We start from the raw sequence: 15017 nt of genomic DNA on the forward strand, positions 1-15017 counted from the left end.
TTTGGCATCACGCTGATCAATAATGCATTTTTCTGTCTCTCCATTTAATTTGCACGCAGGCCCCACACGCTGGCATCACTATCTCCCTAGAAAAGTGCAGGAGACACCTGATACTCAAAGTGCAACACTCCACCCCCACCCTCATGCCACGCTCTATGACACCCCCTCCCTTCTCTGTTGTTCACTGACAAATTGATTCTCTCTTAATGTCCTGTATGGAAAAAAAATATCTCCTCAATCCTCAGGAGCAGCATAATAAGATACATGACATGTTGGATTAGCCCATCGGTTTGTACAAATTTGTACCTGTTTTGTTTTAAATTGTGACACTCTCCATTTCTAGGGATGATTATTTAGCAATTTAGGGAAGGCTTAGGTTTAAGAAGCAAGACAGTGTATAGTAGTAGCTACAACTCCCAAGTGGTAGCAGTGTTAGAACGGTGCTACTTCGAAACTGTCGAACAAGAGTAGCCCTTAATGGCAAGGTCAAGCTTACGGGGGAGAGAGGTAGGTCATTCGATCTTGTGTGATTTATCTGCTGTGTGTCTGTGTGTGTTTGGTTCTGCATTGAAAGGAGAGCCGTATGTCGGGACATTAGACTCTTGCTTTGTAAAGCCTGTGGTTTTTCCTGAGTATCTAATTGAGTAGCCACTCTCTAAGGTGGACCAGGAGTCTCCAGACTTAGTGACCTGCATGACCAGATAGGCACTTTCCGTATGTCTTAGGGCTTTAGTTTTGGGAATCTATGGATAATAATAATAATAATAGGGACAATAAAACTTTTGGACTTGTTCTATGCTAATATCAGGAATGCATACACCTCATCCCCCCTCCCCCACCGGGACGCTCAGATCACAACGTCCTTCATTCCAGCAGCTGTCAGACTCCACAACTCCTGCTCTTCCTGACCATGTGCAAACTTGCACTTTTTCATGTACATATCGTGTGTATTGTGTATATTGTATTTATATTGTATTTATTAGTGTATATTTGGTATATTTTTGTTGTATATTTCCATAGATGTTTATTCTATAGATGTTTTTTTTTCTGCTGTGGTAAATGAATTTCCCAGTTGTGGGATAAATAAAGTTAATCTAATCTAATCTAATCTAATCTAATCTAATCTAATAAGAACAGGTAGTAACCAGTTGATAATTTGCACTGTTTCATTGTTTTAATGGCTGATCAGTGTATGATCCATTAACAAGACATGAACTCTATGGGAATCCATATGTCCACAATAGTGGAACATTTTGAAGCAGCAAACCACATATGCTCTGTTGGTACAGTTTCACTAGTCTAGTCTTGTCATGTACACAGACCATAGTATGCTATGCATTGTTCCTTTGCACAGTATGTGGCCCTGTTGTCCTTGTACCATGTTTGTTCAGTGCTTGTTCAGTAAGTTGTAAATATGGCTGCCCTGCTGCCACCAAGACACACTTCTGAACTGCACATTTATTGCGCTTGTTAAGTGATTCTGATTTGTCAGTGCTCACATGTACCTTTGTAGAGATCCAGACTGACATCATTAGTGCTCTTACTGCTTAGTGCTTAGGAGAATGCTGAGCCAATTAACCAGCTGCCTGACTTCTGGCAACGCGGTGAACAAATAAACTCCTCTTTCCACTACCTTGCCTCTGTCTACTTCAGCATCTCATCTCAGTTAAGTGCAATGGAATATGATTTTAATCTTTTATTATGTTTCACTCTTGTATTCTGAGACAGAAGCTTAGAATTAATTGCTTATTAAATCAACATTATTCTTACGACACCATTTGCTGCCAAATAATACCACTGTGGCATAGGAGGGAAATTACGATGGAGCAATTCTTTTTTTCTCCCTCTGCATCTCCATTTTGTCGTTACTGAGAGAAGAGAGGAGATGGGTGTACAGCCCACATTTGAAGTATGTTGGTGTGTTTGCTTCTCATACCTGTAGAACTCGGGTATAAGAGGTATACCAACTGTTATTAACGAACAACTGATCTTTACAGTAGATATACTGTATCTTCATCTTTCTGCTCTTTTTTTAATTAGCATTTCCAAACACCAGTGTTTTCATAGTCGCACAATGCATGAACCTGTTTTTTTTTTTTTTAAATAGACCCTTCTGTTATGTGAATGAGTGTGTGATGGGGAAATCAACTGATCATCAGTTGATGTGTGTGGCCAAATTACTTTCTTCTTACTTGAAAACCCTGAACTACAGTTATCTAAATCAAATCTATTTGCTTTAAGGTTTCCAGACACAGAAATGCACACATGGATTCTGCATTTTTTTTTGGGAAGGCAGCAGCTCGATTTCACTACTTTGTAATTTTGTTTTTGCTTTATAATCTTGTGGCTCTTAACCTTAACTTGTAACCTACATATGATCTGACCAAACATATCTGTGAATAGAAGTCATCCACATAAAGTACTTGCAGTGCACTGTTAACAAGTGCTGGTACTGATTTCCACTAGTGTGTTGACAGCAGAAAAAACATTTAAGTGTCTTATTTAATGCAGGCTAATGAAAACACAGAGGTAGTGTTTGCCTCGGATTGGAATCTACAGCCAAGAGGTGGCTGTGTGCTGCAGACAGGAGTGTTTTCTGCTTACACTGCCTCTCTGTATCTGTCTCCATTACAGACAGAACTAGCCATAAAATCCAGACAGTTGTATAGTTTATAAAACATACCACACTCCTGGTAAATCATATTTATTTGTGAGGTGGTTTGTTGTGTTCTTGGGGACAAAGCTGGCATATCCTTGCTGTTTTGTAAAAAAGAAGAAAGAAAAAAAAAAAAGACATTTCCAGCCAGATGTGGCTGGAAATGGGTGACATAAACCCAGCAACCAGGGTAGCTCTGGGAGACAGTAATGTACCCTTGTAACTCAATCCCTAAGCAGACCACTGAATGGAGAAATGTAGCTGCTCTGGCTCACACCATTCTCTCATTCCCCTGTTGTGACCTTTTTCAGTACTCTTCTGCTGAGGGACAGCACTGATCCCGGAGCAGTCATTTGAGCAAGAGGAGAACAGTAAAGGGATAGCAGCATAATGTTTTGCTGTCATTTACGGTCATGGCATAGCAGTAGAAGAGGTTGTAGACAGTCTCTTTCAATAGACTATACCACACCAAAGTAAGCAAACTGATACAATAAAGCCATTGTAATCTGAGTTCAATGATAGTTTATTACTGTTTTTTTTTCCTCAAGCAAAATAAGATAAATGAACTGATCAAATGACTGAAAGCTTAAGCAGACCAAATCAGCTTTCTTTAAGGCCACTGCTTGTGTATGGAAGTGGTTTGTCTTTCCAGCTGGAAAGCATGTTATCACTTGAGCTATGGTTGCAATGTTTCTTCTTTGAACGGGAACCAATATAAACCTCTTGCCTTGAATAATTTACCTGTTCACACAGATTTAGACAAATTTGAGCAAAGCCTCAAGCACCATAGCAAATCATTTGAAAGATCAACACACGATGTAACATAGTAGCTTGTAAATATTGTAGCCCTACAAAGTCACTTAGGAAATAAATGAAAACAAAAAATACCTGCAGCTTTGGTTGATGTGGTGGTTGCATACAGAGTGAAGGACCGCAGTTCTCGGCCCGCTGAATTGGAAAGGCACCACTCAAAAAGCAGCAAGCGGTACAATATCTTCCCTTCCCTCAGGGATAATTGCTTCAGACATATTCTTTGACCTATCCCATGCCTTAACAAGCATAACAGTCAGGAGATTGATCTCTTCAAAGTTCATAAATGGACGGTTTGATTATTTTTCACACATTGATGCTGAAATAATCTCCACGTAGACACGTACCACATAAACATACTGATTTCTAAAATCACCATCGGTACAACCTGCCACCACGAACTTGTCAACCAGCAGGAGATATTTTGAGGTGTGTGTGTGTGTGTGTGTGTGTGTGTGTGTGTGTGTGTGTGTGTGTGTGTGTGTGTGTGTGTGTGTTGTGTGTGTGTGTGTGTGTGTGTGTGTGTGTGTGTGTGTGTGTGTGTGTGTGTGTGTGTGTGTGTGTGTGTGTGTGTGTGTGTGTGTGTGTGTGTGTGTGTGTGTGTGTGTGTGTGTGTGTGTGACACAGAGAAGTATACACACATCCTAGAAAAATCAATGGATTGCCAGCAGCAAATACAGATTAAAGACTGATGAGTAATATCAGGCAGATTTATTTTTCTTCCGTTATGTTTTGCATTGTCTTTCATTACATTTTTTTACATCTGTCTTTAGAATGATTTTTCTCGTCCTACAATTTTTTGCAAAGAACGCTTTCTGTCTTTCTGTGGTCAGACATTTCACCCATGTAGGCGAGATGCTTTGATGGAGAGATGAGTGACAGAGAGTGCAAGGTGTTTTTTGAGATTGGATGTGGCATGACATTGCCTGGCACTGATAAGAACTGTTGTGAACCACGGTTGTGTCATTTGTTAAAATAAGCCGTTGGCAGAAAAACAAACATCAGTGTAACATCTGTCATTGCCATGCTTGTCTTATGACTGCCACATTGCAATTGAAGTTCTGTTAAACCTGCAAGCTTGAGCATTTGAAATATGACAAGCATGAGCATGTTTACCATTTGACTTTTGTCCTAAGTATTTATCTTAATTAGTTGCATTAATCAGTTTTTTGAAGAATGACATTCAAAAATTGTTGCATACATAAAATATGCAAATTAATTTAATATGTTTTTCTAATCATTTGGATCTGTACCTGTAGAAACAGTAAGTGGCTCTGTTGTGGGAGGAAATGTGCTAAAATAACATGAGTGAAAAAAATCTATATTTGCTGTGGTGTGTTCAGTGGTACACATAAACCAAATGAAGCATTTCCATTGATTGTCCCTTCTTTGGATTCCTCTGTTTGGGAATGAGGAGGGGGGTCTCCCTCTGTGAGCTGACACGGCTCATTGTTCACCATGGACTAATAAAGAGCTTTACTGGTGCCATTACACATTCTCCGTTTCTAGTGACAGACTGGTGACAAACCTTAAAGATGGAAGCCATTTAACATTTAAGCAATAACAGATGGAGGGCCCCAGTCACTGGATTGCCTCAGCAGACATAAACCTGCATGTAATATTATTTCAAATAGCTTGGATGCCACAAGTACATATTTATATGTTAGTGGTTCAGAGCATACATATTAAGACTGGAGAATATTGTGTTAGTGTGTAACATCAATCCTTTGTATGTCTGGTGCACTGAAGTTTTCTAGTAAAAGAAGAAAAAAAAAAAGACCAGCAAATTGAACAGCTGAGGTAAAAATTGGGATCATAGATCTTCTTAAAGTGTGTTCTCCGTCGCTCCTTTAGAATCTACACCAAACATCAGGGCCGTTACATAGCAATTGGCAGTTTCATGGGGGAAGCGAGCTGAGGTTTTGATGTTTTGACTCAAGCGCAAGGTCAGCGGAAGAGTGCAACAGCTTTCTATTCATTTCTATTGATGATTCTATTCATTCTATTGAATCACCAAAACAGGAAGTTTATGGAATCAAGACAGCCAGGTGGTAAGACTTCAGGTCCTTAGCCAAAATGCCGCAGGTTCAATCTCATGTCAGTGTCCTTGAGGAAGAAACTGAGCTCTACTTGCATGGCCACTGGCGGATTCTCAGTATAATTGCATAAGTATATAATAGTCTAATGAGAATTCTTAGCTGACTTTGACAATGATCAGAAACCAATCCTGTAGATAAAAGCTTGACCTTTCTGTTTCTTTCCTCTGTAAGATAATAAGCCAATTGCTTCCTCTTAATCATAAACTCATAAGCGTGAGGACAAGGAGCACCCGTTGCCATAGGATCAAGGTTTTCATGCTTGCTTCTTCTCTGTCACTCTGTCAATGTATCCTCATTGTCACATGTGATAGAAAATGGTTGTATGTCACATAACAAAGATGTGTTATTATATGTAACTTCAGTAAAACAAAATAAAACATGGTAAATGTGACCAAATGTTAAGCAACATAGTGTGTAACTTATACACTTGGTGCATTTTTAGATCATTCAGCCTTAAATATTTGTTTGCTGTTTGCAAGGTTGTCACTTTCATCTTCTGCAATTGTTTTCAAATTGTAGCTAGCTGCTGTGTTGTCAGGGGTTTCAAGATGCTGCCATTAGTGACAAAGTCATTTAAAACTGATGAACACAGAAGAAAGCACTGATTATTTCAGTAAATAATGAAGTGTATGGGTTCCTTTGGTATTTGCTAAAAAATTGCTGGTTGAGATGCCTTTGTGAATAGAAACATTAATTAGATCTGTGAAGGAAACAACGAGATACAGAGAAAGAAAGAGAGACGGACCAGCAGGCAGATACACAGAGAGAAAGACAGAGAGCTTTTTGCCACCACATACAATTTCAGAACACTTAAGTGATTCTCAATGCCAGCATGCCTCAGCCTGCCACTGGCATGACAGATGCTCCAAAATTGAATATAGATTTCAGTGAGCAAGGCAGGCGTGCCTGATGAATTTCAATTTGCTGCTGTCCATATTTCATAGTCACCACTATGGATAGCTCAAGGGGAGGCAGTGCGAGCACTATGGCTGCACCTGCCAAACTGTCAGTTGGCTAGTGTCAAATGATGATCGGTACTTCATAGAAGCCCATATTTATCCCGCACTAATTCATGCCCTACATCATTTTATCACCAAAATGTACATCTGTGAGTCGGGGGAAAGGAGTAGCCATTGAAAAGACATGCTTCATTTCAGTACTGCAGTAATCTTAAGAGAAAAAGAAGCTCAAATGATGACAATTGCTCAGCAGTAGAGGATTGTTGAAATGGTGTACAGTAGCTTGAGGGTGGAACATGTGTAGAGAGCTTCCCCAAGGGGAGTTCAGGGGCCTGGGCTGCTGTGTACCTGGTAGCCTATTTATAACTCGGCCTGAAGTAGTTTAATGACACTAGATGCTATTGTTTTGCAATATTGCTGTTGTGAAGCATTTCTGCATTTCAAAATGATGACTGTTTAATCATTTCTCTTGTGTTAGAGCTGTCACTGATTTGAGTCATTTTAATGAACATAGCCGTGTTTTTATACATGTAATCCAGTTTATGACTCATTGTGTGTACTTCACATTACAGTTGCCCATTCCCCAAAGTATACTGCATATATAGCTTTTTATAGCTGTTACTATACATTTTCATACATTACATCCAACCTCTGTCATTTAATCAGTACAGTCCAGTTCAATATGAAAATGAATCTGCTTAGAACCCACTTTTAAATCTCTTCACCACTTAATAATGCCTCAGGGGGTGCAGAAAGCAAGCTAACTATGTAACAAATGGGCAATCCGTCATATGACAAAATGTTGGAGCACAGTATACCACAAGAAATGTAGCACATTATGCAACATAATAAGTGCAGGGAAACTGAAGTATAAAGCATAAAACACAATATAACATGTTGGAAATGCAATACTGTGGAAGCTCTAGTTAATGATGACAACTTTCGACTGTTTTTCTCTTGATTTTTCATCTCACAACTCAGCTATATGGGCCATGCTTAACTTAGGAGATATGCAGCTACTGTACCAGACAAAAGACTATCGCTCTCTATAGGGAACTGTCCACCTTACAGGCCACCAGCTTTCTGCAACAAAGGCAATACTGTGCTCAAGATAGAACAAAGCCAGTGCAGTGTCAAGCTCTGGTAAGCAGTAAACCAATGTTTTGTGAAATGAAAAGATAAATGCACACACAAAGTAAATGGTATAACACAAAGTCCTATTTGAATTCCCTTTTAAAAAGCATTTTACAATTATTTTATTTTTTTTATAAATCTAGTAATTTATTAATGACGAAGACAGAATAACGGAATGGTATAATGAATTGAATATCTAACGAACATTTCGAACATTGTTTTATTAACAGATTAATTGTGCCATTAAATGTAAATGTGTTTAATTACCGTCTTGATTATTTTTTATGCATCTATAATTTAATCAACAATAATTAAACACTGAACTAATCTATTATAATTAAGATCGCTTAATAGAAGAAGAAGTAGAATATACAACACAAGCTTACCTATCTTAAGTATATATCTTACCTATATAATACTGTATCTGGAATACTTAGACATACTTAGAGTAAAGTGAAGGCAAACAAAAGATTCCCTGAGCCTAAATATTTCTATCTTATTGCACTTAGAGCTACGTAACAAGGTGTCTATGATATATGTTAAAGTTATATATGAGTCAATGTCGACAACAGACAGCAATTAAACTAGCGCTCAAGAGAAGAAATGCATTACATGTAAATCCGCTTTATTCAGTATCTACATATGGCAAGACTGTAGTTTTCTGAGCACTAATTTCAAGCTCTGAGGAAAATGGGCACTGAGATATTTGTTACATTTAAAGTCTAACCTATATTCTGTAGCTTTTAAAACATTATTTCTTACAACTCCTCACCTGCTAGTAAAGTTTATGATGCTGGAATTTAATCTACCTTCCTACAGTGAGAAAAATCAGACAGATGCTCAGAATGCCATCTAGGATGCAGATTAAGAGAGATGCAAAGTATGTCTGTCTCTCAAGGTATATTTTATTGAGTGAAATGGATTTCATCACATGGAAATAACCATAACCAGTAGTACAAAACATTGCTCTATTGAACCAGTGTTTCTGCTGTGTGCTGTGGTGCTGTTAGCTTCTTTTCAGTTACAACTGCCATTGTACATAAAAGACATTCTGTTTTTTTGTTGTAGTTTCTTTTACCCTTTTAAAAACAATCCTTTGGAGTGAATTGCACAATGCCACCAGGGGGTGCAGGAGATGACAGAGCTTTCTTGTTTAATTAGAGTAGACGTGCTACATGTGTCTGTGTGTGTTGCCGCATCTCATTAAGGCGAGGTATGGGCCACTGAGCCGGCTAAAAGGAACGGATAGAGAGCATGTGGTTGTGTAGTTTTCTTCACCACAAGCACAGACACTCTGCTCTTTCTTTTCCTCTCAGGAGTCATGCTGTGGCCCCTAGAGCCAAGGCCAGTCAAAATGGTTCCACTTGATGCAAAGACCCTGAAGGAGCCCGCTGTCAAAATGAACACACATTAAAAGCAAAATACAATCTATACGTGTGTTAATGTACAGTGCAAAATGTATCACATTGAACAAATGCAGTCATACAGAATATGGACAAATACACACACATGCAGTGCTGTTACTATAATAAATTCGAATGGAATGAATTGAAACAGGCACATTTCTCTGTTGAAAAAATAGAATGTCAATAGCTGTGAATACAAGAACACTCATGAATGTATGCATAGAGGTCAGTCTGAGATGTGCTGATGACAATTATCCTGACAGCTATACCCTGGGACTTATTTTCCTAGTTTTTATTATCGTACCAATATTGATTTTGTTATACATTTGCTTTATTTACGTTACTGTAAGTGCTGCTCGCTAGCATGCACTTAGAGGCCCACAAAGTGAAAAAAAATAGTCCTTTCAACATAATAATACACACCGTAAAATGCACTTCTTTAAAGACATGATTAAACAATTATTTTCACATTTACTTATATAAGTACATTATATACTCTTTGCTTATATACCCCAGTAAACCACAACATTAAAACCAGTTACCTCTTATAATGTTGCAGCTGATTGTTTTACTTTCTTGATTATTCTTATGGCTGCCAGTCATCTGCTGTAGAAGCAGTACACTTCTGTTGCTTCAACCTGAATGTGTCTTCCCTTTATTTTACACCCACGTTCAAAAATGCTTATAATTGGAGCAAAAGACCCTTTTTTCTCTCTCTTAAGTAGAGCTGGTTGTGTTAGTGCAAATTGCTGCTTGTGTTGACACATTGCCACACTTCTTGATGCCAGGTGGTAGCTAACTGGCCTCTAAAAATCCCAGATCCTTGAAACTATCCATCAAAGATCGATGTGAAGTCTTCTTCTCTGAATGACCGTATAAATTGTTTGTACATACCTACTGACACAAGGCATCTCAGGAAATAACCCCCCAATATGCAGCAGGTATACCTTCAATGTGTCATGGTTACAACAATAAACATGCAGTTAAGGTTATGAGATGGTCACCGTTTGGTTAGGTTAAGGTACAAAAACTTCTTGGTTAAGGTTAGGACAAAATTGCAGTTTGGGTTACAATAAGTACTTCCTTATGGTTAGTGGGCTTTTGTTGTGATTAAGGTTGTGCAACGGTCACGATCAAAAGAAACTGATGTCTATCGGTCTACCGTGTCAAAGTCATATGTTTGGTCAACCGATCCATCCACCTAGACCTTTTAAATAGAACTTTGTCATTCGACACATTTTTAAACACACTGAATAACGATGGAGAAAACACTAACACTGTAAATAACTAAATAAATTATCCTTTATGTCCATCAAATAAATAAAAGTTGACACTGATTTCAAATAGTGGGTCAAGTAAAGGTGGGAGATTATGGGAAGTTGCGGAGTTGTCATACTTGGTCAACAAGGTCAAGTTAATCTACTTTTTGTTTTCTTGTTCCCTTTTGTTTTGTTTTTTTTTTTAATGATTTTTTTGCATTATGATGTAATGTTTACTTGGGAGGACCCCAGGGGGAGTAGTTGCTACCTTTGTAGTGGCTTAAAACAAATAAATAAAAAGATGTACTAAATTTTTATGTTTGACATTTTGGTTTTAAATAAATCATAACTGAGTTCAACACCATTAGTAATGATCATTAGGTACATTTTTTACATTCTATACTATGCACTATTGTAAGCAAACAGAGGGGACGAAAGGGGGAAACAGAAAGACAGTAACGCCAGGCTACCTTCCATCAATAAGAAATGGCTAGTGTTAGACATTGCTGATTGGTTATTGATTTTGCAAGACAACATTTAGGCTACCAAATCTTGGATGCAAAGATCTCCACACCACATTGACTATGTCAAGGGTTCATTGATTTTATGTTAGCAAAGATACTTAGCTGCTTGTTACCTTACAGCAAGACTCAAAAGTCCATCTTTTTCCTCACGCCTTGTAGGCTTGAAAGGTGGATACAGAAAGTTGGTAGTTTCCTACCTCAGAGAAAAGCAGTTCTGTTTAGCAAAACACCACTGGACAATAAAGCTATGAAATCATCAATAGAACCCTCTTAGTCCTGCAACATCCTCCACTTCCGAACTGTTCATGTCTAAACCTGGAGTTTTTGACTCTTTTGTCACAATATTGTCTCTCACTCGAGAGCATTCACACTTCACAACTTTGGGCTTGAAGAACATCTTAAGTCATTCCAGTTGAAAGGGTTGAAGTCCAAGTAAAGTCATACTTAACTGATGTCAAAGTCAAAGTTGATCAAATCTTAATGCTTCTTTCATGTGTAAGATGTGTGAAGTCACTAGAGTTGAACTGTATATGCAGGTACTGATTTCCAAGACTAGTCCCTATTGTCACATTGAAGTTGTGCAATGTTAAATCACCTGATGAAATGTAGGTTGACCTAATCTGGTATGTGTATCATTGTTTACCATGGGAACTGATCTCTCGTGCTAGTTATTGGAGCTTGGTAAAACAAAGGTATATCACATTATCTTAACGGCAGCCACTGTTATTTATAGTATAGTAGTAGTAGTAGTATATTAATGTTTGACATTTTATGAGTACCCAAGCCCTTGAATGCAAATCTGCCACAAAGTAAAAAAAAAAAAGGTTATGTAACAAAAGGCTAATGGATTTAAATCTTCACATATGAACAGCACTTCAGTGGTAACATGTGAAACCTTGTCTATGTGGAAGAGTGGGGTTGATGGATGTAATTTACTGACTCACATTAACTTCCTAGAGGGAAACACTCTCACCTCTCTCATCCTGGGCTTTTTTTCTACCTTCACTGGAGCAGACCAACTTCTTAATTACCATAATAATGTGATTAATTGCTTTCTTGTCATTGGCCCCACTGAGTTTTACACTGTAAAGAAATATAAATCAGGCGTGTATTTACAAGCAATCAAATGCTCAAGATCGAAAGGAACATATAAAAGATGCCCAGCTGTGCAAAGTAATTGGTTCTGCTTTATTAGCTGTGTATCATTAGTTGAAAGGAAAGACATTTGGATCAGGCGGATGAGTTATTATGGCATGTAGTTGATTTTTTCAGATTTTTTGTATTTACTTCTGCTGTGATGGTGTTAAAACATAGAATGCATATGGCAGCCTTTCTGGTGAAATTAGGAGACATTAAAGTCTTGTGTTTCTCTCTCTAGTGAAAGAATATCAGGAAAGATTTAGATGCAGATCCCCCAAATAGGTTGTAGTCTCTGTTGTACCAAACTGGTTGGAAAATTATAAACGACATACAGTACTTTGGCAATCACAGGTTCTTTCACAAACATCGGGGTTCAGACCTTACTAAGAGTGACTCGCTGTGTAACAATCAGATTTTTGAATGTTATCATCAAGGTGCACAGGCATAACATCTTATTTCAAATGTAAATATGTGTAAATGAAATAATATTATTGACAAATAAAACCAACTGCTGCAGGAAAACATGATTATTTTAAATTTGATAAAATTATAAAACTAAAACAGAATTTTATATCGGTGTTCACCTTCAAGGATGATTCTGACCCATGAGATCATCTTCTCTTTATACATGCAGCCTAATTTTTACTCTTCAAGAATGAATTCTGCTGCTGCTGATGAAAACCTTTTTTTTTTCTTTAACCTTTTTCTCACTTTCAGGTGATCAGTGAAATGGTAAAAAAAACAAAGAACATCCCATTTCCTAATCTGTCCAAGCACCAGTTATCTGGGATTGGGCTGTGGTAGTTAAGTACAAATGCTGATGAAGCTCTGATGTCTATAACAGCATCCAGGTGCTCTTGCATATTAGGACACTTTATGGTCACATAATTAAGGGGAGACACTATTGTCTTGATTGGTGTGCAGCTTGATTCCAGGTGGCAAATGGCGTGCTAATGCATCCCTATGAATCAAGGCCAAGCTTTGGACAGACGGGGGAATGTTGACAATGGTATCCGAAGTATGACAGATTGTCCATGAATGATTATTAAATCACATTATATGCGATGATATGCTGTAGTTACAATCTGAATCAAGGTTACTTTATTTGCAAATCACAATAAATACACAGGCATTCGCCATGGTGGCACCGGAGACATACCATCTATACATACTGAAACTGTACATCTCTGTTTATGTGTTACGAACAAGGGAACCTCACACAGTGCAAAGGGGCAGTGGATATATCCATAAGAATATAATGTAACAAGAATAAGAGTGTTATGTATTTGACCATGCTAACATGCTCACAAAAACATTGCTAGTTTAGCAGGTATAATGTTAACCTGCATCTTAGTTTCAATTGTCAGCATGCTCACATTTGCTAATTAACTCAACTCAAACGTACAGCTGAAGCTGTTGGCAATGTCATTAATTTTAGAGGTATAAAGCACAGTACAAGAACATCAGCTCTTTTCCAAGTCACATCAGTATTGTTAATAAATAGTCCAGCAGAGGTGGAGATATTTCATTCAGAGACAAAAAAGTCAACCTTTTGGTGATAGTAAAGATAAGTCAGGGGTCACCAAAGTCTTTAGGAGACATTATCTAGGTACCATGAATGCATGTACATAATTTTGTGCCAATCCATCTAATAGGTGTTGATATAATGTATTCGATACAGCAAACTTGCTGACCTGCTGGTGGTGCTAGGGGAAAGGCCACAAGGTCATCAGAGTCATTGGGCTTCATCCTTTGGGGACCATGAATGTAAAGAAATTCACAACAATCCATCCAATAGCTGGCATTGCCATCCACTATCAAGCAGCACTAGCATGCCTAAACATCCATGCCGATATAAGTACCTTTCAGTATGTATCATTTCTGTCTAATATTGTCATTAAAATTATTAGGAGGCCTATGTCAACATCAAGGAATTCATTTTTCAATCATGGATGTCAAAAATGTTTGGCTCATCTGTAATATCAAGGGCAGACAAAAAGGGGATAATAATGAATTCAGCAAAATCACCCTTTCACGGCCCATCAATATTCTGTGGCCATTGTGAGGAAGTGGGTTCAGGCTTAACAAGAGGATCCAACAGATAAATGATCAAAAAACAGGACAGCTATTGTCCTTGAACTCTTAATGGCGTACTAATAGCGCAGGGTGTCAAGAGTGATTTTAACAAGAGTGTCCTGAGTCAAACTTTTTTTTTTTTTTTAATCTCTCTGCCTTTGGACTGGAGGAGATAACTGTCTCCTCTCTCACTCTCTCTCTTTATCTTTCTTTCTCTCATCATCGCATTACCAACTCAGGCACGCTTTTTGCATAATCACCATCCTCTGTGTTTCCTCCTGCAGTCTGGATAAGGGGACTCATTATAGTAGAGAAAGTAGCAGGCAGGGGCCAGTGTGCATTGTGTAGGTCACACGGTTTGCTAGGGACTTGAAAGAGATCAGGAACGTCTACGGAAAAATGAGCCTTGCTTGGGTTAAAGGAAAATTGAAAAGATATACAGTATGTCATGTGATTTATTTATGTGGATTGAAAGCTCAGCATACAGTGAAGCTTTTGCTGATGCACTGTCACTGTTTCTACTATTGATTCCCCGTCTCTTCTGTGTCCATCTAATTTCTAAGCATGGTGTTTTCAAGATGTTTGAAATTGTGATCTTCATGTATTGATTCTCATTGTGCTTTATAAGCTTACCTGTAATTTTTCTTTTCGTTTCTACTTCTTTCCTCTCCTCTACTTCTAGATAAAAGACAGAAAATAGGGACAACCACAGCAAAAGAAGAGAGAAAAGAATAGGCCATGGCTGAGGGGATGATTGCTTCTCAAAGTGGTAAGCAGCAGACATTTGTGTGTCATAGCTGTTTTGTTCCAGAGACTTGTGTGTTCATTTCTGGAAGATTTCATTCCTTTTACATCAATCCTGTTGCCTTTATGGTAGAGAGAAATGGACAAATAACATAAGCGTATAAAAGACTCTGTGGTTTCTGTTAGGTCAGGGTGACATAATTATGTTAC

General features: G+C 38.1%; 1 protein-coding gene across 6 annotated transcripts in view; it reads left to right on the forward strand.

The window, feature by feature from the left end:
• lingo2 (leucine rich repeat and Ig domain containing 2) overlaps positions 1–15017 on the forward strand; it is a 200907-nt gene that overhangs the window by 104818 nt on the left and 81072 nt on the right. For 5 of the 6 annotated variants that reach the window (XM_056382300.1, XM_056382303.1, XM_056382299.1 and 2 more), the window contains one exon: positions 14746–14832. The exons of the other annotated variant lie outside the window; for it this stretch is intronic. The gene's annotated coding sequence lies outside the window, so the exon portion shown is untranslated. The remainder of the gene's footprint in view (positions 1–14745; positions 14833–15017) is intronic. 6 annotated transcript variants of the gene reach the window in all.

This window comes from Seriola aureovittata, chromosome 8 (genome assembly GCF_021018895.1).
Source record: "Seriola aureovittata isolate HTS-2021-v1 ecotype China chromosome 8, ASM2101889v1, whole genome shotgun sequence".
Lineage (NCBI taxonomy): Eukaryota > Metazoa > Chordata > Actinopteri > Carangiformes > Carangidae > Seriola > Seriola aureovittata.